We start from the raw sequence: 9,056 nt of genomic DNA on the forward strand, positions 1-9,056 counted from the left end.
ATTGCCAGAGCGTACAGCTGGCCTGATAGTGGACACCCCTGACGTACTGCTCTCCCAAAGCTGACTGGTTCAGTCAGGGTCCAGTTGAGCCTGACCAGACACACTGCAGAGGCATACAGCACCTGGAGAAAGCCCACTGTCAAGGTTCCTCCCTCACTCTGAACTCTAGGCTACAGATGTGGGGACCTGCATGAAAAACCTGCTAAGCTTATCTTTACCAGCTTAGGTCAAAACTTCCCCAAGGCACAAAATATTCCACCCTTTGTCCTTGGATTGGCCGCTACCACCACCAAACTAATACTGGTTACTGGGGAAGAGCGGTTTGGACGCGTCTTTCCCCCAAAAATACTTCCCAAAACCTTGCACCCCACTTCCTGGACAAGGTTTGGTAAAAAGCCTCACCAATTTGCCTAGATGACTACAGACCCAGACCCTTGGATCTTAAGAATAATGAACAATCCTCCCAACACTTGCACACCCCCCCCTTTCCTGGGAAATGTTGGATAAAAAGCCTCACCAATTTGCATAGGTGACCACAGACCCAAACCCTTGGATCTGAGAACAATGAAAAAGCATTCAGTTTTCTTACAAGAAAACTTTTAATAAAAATAGAAGTAAATAGAAATAAAGAAATCCCCCCTGTAAAATCAGGATGGTAGATATCTTACAGGGTAATTAGATTGAAAAACATAGAGAACCCCTCTAGGCAAAACCTTAAGTTACAAAAAAGATACACAGACAGAAATAGTTATTCTATTCAGCACAATTCTTTTCTCAGCCATTTAAAGAAATCATAATCTAACACATACCTAGCTAGATTACTTACTAAAAGTTCTAAGACTCCATTCCTGGTCTATCCCCGGCAGAAACCAGCATATAGACAGACCCACAGACCCTTTGTTTCTCTCCCTCCTCCGAGCTTTTGAAAGTATCTTGTCTCCTCATTGGTCATCTTGGTCAGGTGCCAGCGAGGTTACCTTTAGCTTCTTAACCCTTTAGAGGTGAGAGGAGCTTTCCCCTGGCCAGGAGGGATTTCAAAGGGGTTTACCCTTCCCTTTATATTTATGACACCCACAAACTGGGGTCCGAAGCCAAATGCCCAAAAAGTGCCCAGGAGATACCCGTGGTCCACCTTGTTGAATGCCTTCTCTTGATCCAGGGACAGAAGGGCAAACGACAGAGCATCCCTACACCCGAGCTCCAAGAGATCTCAGACCAAATACAGATTATCAAAGATGGTAGTGCCTGGGACAGTGTAGGTCTGGTTGGAGTGGATCATGTTGGCCATCATGGATCCCAGCAAGAGGAGTGAGATGGGATGCCAATTCTGAAGGTCGCAGGGATCCCCCTTCTTTGGAAGCAAGGTGAACATGGCTTACTTGCACAACAGGGGTAGGATCCCACATCCTCCAGCAAGCTGTTATCAAAATGCCAATAGGCCAGCCCCTACCTCTTTGCACTGAGAGAGTCTGTCAGGTTGCCAGATGGTGATCTGAGAATGGGGCCGGCTGGATGCTGGAGGAGTGGGCCAGTGCAAGGTGACAGCGTGATAAGTAAATGTGGTCCAACCAGGAGTGGTGCAACCAATGGGCCTCCATCCGGACAAAGGTGAACTTCAACGCATCATCCGGGTGGTGGTTGCACCAGACGTCCACCAGGGAGTGAGAGTCGACAATCTCCCAGAGGATGTCCGCGGAGGCTGGGCACTGCTCGGTCTCTGAGCAGTCCTGCTCACTGAGGGTGGTGGTAAAGTATCCTCCCAGGACCAGGCACTCACAAGGATCTAAGGAGCCAAGGAATGAGAATGCCTGTTGAAAAAAGCTCAGCTGCACAGGGACCAATTTTGGGGCATAGACATTGATGAGATTGACCACCAGACCCTCCATGCAGACCCGGAGGTGCATCAGGCAGCTCGGCACAGCCTCAGCAACCCCCAGCACCTCGGGCCATAGGTCCGGGGAGAGCAGGGTATCCACTTCAGCTGTACGAGCTGTGACTTGGCTAAAATAGACCCCGTCCCCCCACTCCATGTGGGTCTCCTGCAGGAAGACCACAGAGGAACACCCCCTCCCACAGGAAGGAGAGCACCTGGCACCTGTGAAGACCCATCCTACAGCCCCGGGTGTTTAGTGTAGCGAAGGTGATGGGTGCCATAGGGAGGGCTGGGGGAAGATCCTCATTGGCAGGAATGCAGTTGGGCCATGCAATAATCCATGGCTGACCCTATAAGCAAGCAGGGAGTCACGGAAGCCATGGATAGGCCGAAACAGCCAGACTCTTGATCCCTTTACCCTCCCCCAAAATGGCCCTCACAGCCCGGAGGATTTGATAAAAGTCCCCCCAGAGTTGGAGAGTGAGCTGCACGTTATTTGGGGACCCACGGGCATCCTAGAGAAACTCTTGCAGGTCCTTTCACAGCCTATTGGGGGGCGGGGTCACGGACCTCTGGCCATCCTCTGGCGTTGCCCCTGTCATAGCCAACCGAGATGGTCAGGAAGGGGGCGGACCCCCAGCATGGTGCCCAATGTGCTGGCACCATGCAGCCCACCTCAGACCTCGGCTCAGTAGGGGGAAGTGGAGGGAAAATAGCAGCCCCTATGGGGTTGGGACAGAGGAACATGAAGGTCGCTCCCTGGGGGTCATCCACTGGCAAGGGGAATGAGACAACCCCAGGGGCGGCAGCACCAAGGGAGGTGGAGGGGAGGGAGATGGGGTTAGCAGGGGTGAGGGCGGGGCAGGGATCGGGAGCTGAAAAAGGGAGAAGGATGGAATCAGGATCATGGGCCCCAGCAGCTAAGCTACCGTGGGGGTGGCACCTCTCGGTCGGGCTCAGCTGTCAGGGGAATGGGAAGGAAGCCCTCGGTGATGCCAGGCTCTTCCTCCATAGTGGGTGTTGCAGCCACGGCATTGATGGATGGAGAATCAGCAGCAGGGCCCCTACCTGGGAAGGAGGTCGGCTGCCCTGCATCAGTGAGGGGTACCCTGGTGACTCAGGGCCCAGCCGCGTGGCACTGACCGTCACCTCAGTGGGCTCGGTGACTGTTAGAGAGGTGCCACAGAATCATAGACTATCAGGGTTGGAAGGGACCTCAGGAGGTAGACATAGCCCAGGAGAATCTGAAGCAAGTGAGAAGAGCTATAGCCGAATCTGTGTATCACAGACAAGCCAATTTCTGGTATGAAGAACAGCAGGACAGCACAGAGGTGGGAGGAACAGGTGTTCAGGGCCCTAAGGCACTCCATGGGGGACGCGACGCTCAGCACTGTTTTAATGATCATCACATAAGAGAGAAAGATAAGCAACAAATCCAACCCAATGGTTAAGAGTTTAACAGACAAGCCATAGATGCTGTTGACTGTGATGTTCGAACAAGCCATCTTCATGACCTCCTGGTGCAGGTAGTAGGAATGGGAGAGGACATTGTCTTGACAGTATCGGAACTGTTTCAGGAGAAAGGGGAGTGGGAATATTAGGGCCATTCATCTTAGCACAAACACCAGTCCCATTTTGGCTATTCTCAGTGGAGTTAAGATGGAAACATATCTCAGTGGGTTACAGATCGCAACAAAATGGTCAAAGGCCATCAGCCACAGCATGGAGGATTCGGTTAATGAAAGTGAGTGGATGAAGAAGACCTGGGCAAAACAGGCATCCAGGCTGATCTCCCTAGAGTTAAACAATTATATGTCCAGTATCGTTGGCATAGTGGATAGTGATAAACCAAAGTCTGTGTTGGCCAACATGGAAAGGAAAATGTACATGGGCTCATGGAGGCTTGGATCATTTTTTATAATGAATAGAATGACTGAATTTCCTACTATTGAAATAACATACATGGAGCAGAAGGAGATAGAGATCCAGAGATAGACATCTTCCTGCCCAAGTATCCCTGTGAGAAGGAACACTGCAAAGTTGAATTTAGTGTCATTGACAGATGACATAATATACCAGGCTGGTCTGAGGAGTTTTGAGCTTTCCTTCCTGAAAAGAAAAATAACAGGAGACTAGATGATATTTAATGAGACATCTTTCTGATCTCAATGGAAGACTAGAGACTCCCAGGAGCTGAAGAAGATCAGCAAAAATATTTTCTTGGATTTTCACCACCAAGAAGAAGATAGGCATTGCCAGATGGTATCAGACCTGTAGTCAATATAGCTGAATATCCAGGGGCCAGTTCCAGATGCTTCAGAGGAAGCTCCAAGAAGCTCTGCAATAGTCAGCTATGACATAACTTGCTCCCAGGGACTGTTTTCCCCTGACACCCACTAATTAGAGACATATTTTGTGGTATAAATCAGGAAGGTTTAAAGCCCTTACAAGACCCTTTTAAAAACTCTCATTACTGTAATTGAATTTTCTGCTTAGCCATATGAATATCCCATCCCTCTTTGAATCTCTCTGAGTTCTTGGCCCCATTGATGTCTTGTGGCTGAGAGTTCCACAGCCTACTTTAGCACTGTGTGATTTTACAATTATGACTTTACCACACATGCAGTTTTTTGTCCTCCATGTCTGAGTGTGCCCTATTGTATCATGACGTATGTAAACACATGGCAAGTGCATGGTGAAAACGGTCATTGTATTTGTCTGTCCTGCATAGAAGCTATTTAGAAACATGTTTCATTGCCTCATTATATACATTTTTTATTGCATCCACTCCTGAGAGTCCAAATTATGTCACTGCCTCTTTCCAGGATATTGGATAAATTCTCAGGTCCAGGTTCTGAATTCAGCACCATTGACGTCAGCGGCATCACTCGATATTTACATGTGTAAATTCAATCAGAACAGAGCTGTATTAACTTTCCCTTACCAACTGCTCCCGGTGATACAGTCTGACTCCCCAAGGATCCCTTCAAGAGAAGCTGAAGTGCTTTCCCTGGTCAGCATTGACAAAATTTAGAAAGTTTGATCATCCTGCAGGCTTCTCTACCTCCTCACAGGACCTGCATCCTCTCCCCATGCAAGGGTCTATATATACCTGGCAAACACAGACAGTTACTTTAGCTTCGGGGGGGGGGGGGGGGGTTGGCTTCACACATGGCTGAATAGTGCAAACACTAGGTTTTCATTAATATCTCATTGAGTGCGGAAGTTACTTCAGACATACTCTTGTAATAGGTGACGGGCAAAAATTACATACAATCACTATTGCATTCCCCTTTCCTGGATCTCAGATGCACTCTTTGCTGAAACACAGACCAGCAGTTCTGTTCTCACAGGACTTTTTGGAAGGTATTCCACAGGTATTGCAGAGGCATTGTGTTCATGACCTTGAATGTAAGTGTTAGAAACAGCTTCTGGTCAGTTACCAGGAGACAGTATCATGCAACTGTTCAGTGAACAACAAGAGTTAATAATACAAACCCATTGCAAACGTATGTGGAGCACTTCTGAAATATGTTCTGAAGCAAAAGACATTAAGCTGTAAAGTTTCCATTGCTCCTTCCTGTAGAGATTCCAACAACTCTGCTACTGGCTTTCAATATACACGCATGTCATGACAGTTGGATTGATAAAATTTGTCTTACAATGAAAAGTTTTCACATAATATTTATACAGCTGTACTTTAGCACACACATGACAACCCATTCTTTCCCTTTGATCTTCTTTCAGAGGTGATTTCTCAGGTTGGAATGGGACTTAAAATGTAGCATCTCTCATCTGGATTTCTTCAGAACCTGAACAGATTGCGCATTTCAGCCCTCATTCAGTCCCTTGTCAGCAAACAGAAGTCTAGTAGCTCCTCTGTCCCTGGGTTAATAACTGACTGGCTCTCCTCAGGTTCTGTTCTGTCAGTCTGTAGCCTGTCTCCGGAGTGGTAACAGGCCTTGGGATCAGTATGAAAAATATTCATCCCCTGAGCTCTCACTCTCTAGTACAGCGTAACCCCAGCATGGTTAACAAGAAATAGATTTCAGAGTCAATTGCATGAGAATTCATTGAAATGGAACTTCGTTTCACACATGAAAGTAGTCTTCTGGACTTTCTCACTCTGACTGTCTCTGTCCTGTATTCATAAAATACATACCACCAGGGAATGGTATCGGGACAGACAAGGAGCTGAGCTGCCATAATGAATGTGTACGTTAAACACAGTTCTGGGAATGTTTGCTGTACTGCTCTTTTGGGTTAACTATTGGGATGTTTATGTCATGTCTATATTAGGTTAATCCGATATGTCTGCTCTTAGTTTAATAAGAGGCTGCTGGAAAAAAAAGAGGAAGGAAAGTAACAGCACAAGGAAAGTCATCTCACAGTCTGTCCAGAAGTGGGGCAGCTGTTGCTGAGAAGCTCTTCAGACTGATTCTCACAGAGACTGCTGGAGAAGTCTGAAGGCCCTCGGCCTGCCTGGATCCCCATTAGAGTTTCAGGGCTTGGAGTCCAGACAGCGTACAGACAGTTCTTTGAAAATCATCTTATTCTCCCATGTTACGCTTTCTTCCTACCGTTCAAATTGAACAGTGTTTTGGTTCGGGAAGGCTGGCTGGTCACTTGTCTCACCACTAGTCACAGCCTCCCAGAGGGAAAAAGCACAGGTGTATAGCCCACTCGGCCCTGCTACACAAGCACAGTCAACCTGCAGTGTGCTGTAGCCCAGGGCCCAGTCTGAGGGTGGGTGCACTGCAGGATTCCACCCCAATAAAAGGCAGGTTATGAGGCCTGACCTCTGGCACTTGGAGACCAGAGAGGGGGCAGAGATGCCGGTAGCCCTGGAACTCTACAGGGCAGAGATTCTAGAGACCTCAGCCAATCAGAAAACAGAAATATGCCCTGTTGGATCTGTTACCACAGAACAATGCAGCTCTGAATTCCTGCCTTCACAATAAAGTCAGAGAATAAAATAATTGAAAACGAATTTGCTGATAAAATTTCCAGGAGCAAATAAACTTGAGATGATTTGGGAACTAGTCACTGATATTCCATGGGGTCTCCTCTCTCTCAGCTCCTGGCAGGATCGGTCCCAGAGCCCATGGCACTGATAGAAAAGGGACCTCTTAAGAAATCCTGACTTGAGGCACTGGGATTTTAACACTCTGAGTTCTCTTCAAATCTTAGATTTCTGGGTAGCCTGAATAACCCACTGTGGAGCATGGGCAGATACAGGGGAGGAGTTCCCAAGCTGCCTAGTGTTCCCTGGCCTCCATCTCCATCACTGAGTCACCCCAATCACCCAGCTGAGTCCTCTGACAATGCACAGAACATCTGCAAATGGAAACAGCTTGCAGCCTTTCCCCTTCACTTTGCATTTTAAAGATAGTGAAACCTGCCAACGTACCCAATTCCTGCTAGAAGGGGAGCTGCTGAGACTATAGGTCTTAACCCTAAACGACAAGTAGTCATCAGAGAGGTTGCATGGGCAGCAGGAAGTATCTGTTCAGATAGGGAGGGAACTGCCTTTATGAAGCATGTTTGCACATTCCCTTGGGGCCTACTTGGCCATCAGGGAACCTCAGCTGCTTGACTTAGTGTGCACCAGCTGTAACCCCCATCATGGCAATGGCAAATTGCAGGAGGCCAAATCACAGGGGATGTGCAATGATGCTACCCAACTGCAGTGCAGCACCAGCCCAGCTGCAGGCTCTATTCCTGGAATCCGGGCTTGTCATCACTGTTCGTACGGTTCCGATTAGTCACATGGCTACCTCAGGGGCAGCCTAGAGGTAATGATGATGCTGTCACAGCTGTGATCTTGCTGAAATAAAATAAAATATAATAATAATATGGGGCCTCATTACTCCCTTTCCTGCATTACAAACCTAGGGTGCAAGCCAGGGACTCCCTACATGGAAATTTCCCTCGGATCATTCCAGGAGTGGGGTCCCTTCCCTTCTCCCTGAGGAATGAAAAGAGGGACCCAGAATTCAGGGATCCCCAAAGTTATGCACAGATCTGAGTGATTTATTCTGAACAAGGCCCATCCACCAACAATTTCTCTGCCTCTACATCTTCTCGAGGACCTTCTCCAACTCCCGGCTAGCACAGGCTTATCAGAGATGTGCTACCAGGGCCTGTCAGAGTAGCCACTGCCCACAGGATCTGCTGAAATGGGGTTGTACAGGGTGGAGGTGGCTGCACACTGATGGGAGGGATGGTTAGAGTAGCTGATGGGCATAATAACCCAGCCCTAGATGAGTCAGGAAGTTTCAACCTTTCCATACCCAAAGTGCAGCCAGAGACTCCATCAGTGCAACCTTCATTTATGTTACAAGGAAGAGGCAGATGAAAAGCCTCCAATTATTCTTGGGGATCCAGGTAGCTGCAGTTGGGCAGCATCATGGCAGCTATCCATTTTCTGCAGCAGCCCATCCATCAGTTGAACAACTGAGGAACATATGAACGGCCATATTGGGTCAGACCAATGATCCATCTAGCTCAATTTCCTGTCTTCTGACAGTGGCCAGTGCAGACTCTTCAGTGGAGTGAACAAAACAGGGCAACTATCAAGTGATCCATCCCCTGTTGTCTGCTCCCTGCTTCTGGCAATCAGACATTTAGAGACACCCAGAGAATGGGGCTGAGTTCGAACCATCTTGGCTACTAGCTATTGTTGGACCTCTCCTCCATCAATTTATCTCATTTTTGGGGGACCAGTTATGCTTTTGGCCTTCACAACGTCCCCTGGCAATGAGTTCCAGAGGCTGCCTGTGTGTTGTGTGAAAAAATACATTTGTTTTAAACCTTCTACCTATTAACTTCATTGAGTGACTCCTGGTTTTTGTGAAGGGGTAAATAACACTTTCTTATTCACTTTCTCCACACCACTCATAGTTTTATAGACCTCTATCATATCTCCCCTTATTAATTTTTTCCAAGCTGAAATGTCTCAGTTTGATTAATCTCTCCTCATATGGCAGCCGTTCATATCCCTAATCATTTTTGTTCCCCTTTTCTGAACCTTTTCCCATTCCATTGTTTTTTTCGATGGGGGGACCACATCAGAACACATTATTCTAGATATGAACATACCTTGGAGTTATATAGAGGCAATATGATATTTTCTGTCTTACTATCTATCCCTTTCTTAATCATTCCCAACATTCTGTTTGCT

General features: G+C 47.5%; 1 pseudogene; it reads right to left on the reverse strand.

Annotated features, from left to right (window-relative positions):
- Window positions 1–3,042: 3,042 nt before the first annotated feature.
- On the reverse strand, window positions 3,043–3,942 carry LOC140905599 (olfactory receptor 51G2-like; annotated as a pseudogene).
- Window positions 3,943–9,056: the final 5,114 nt, after the last annotated feature.

The sequence above is a fragment of the Lepidochelys kempii genome, chromosome 1 (assembly GCF_965140285.1).
Source record: "Lepidochelys kempii isolate rLepKem1 chromosome 1, rLepKem1.hap1, whole genome shotgun sequence".
NCBI classification, from domain to species: domain Eukaryota; kingdom Metazoa; phylum Chordata; order Testudines; family Cheloniidae; genus Lepidochelys; species Lepidochelys kempii.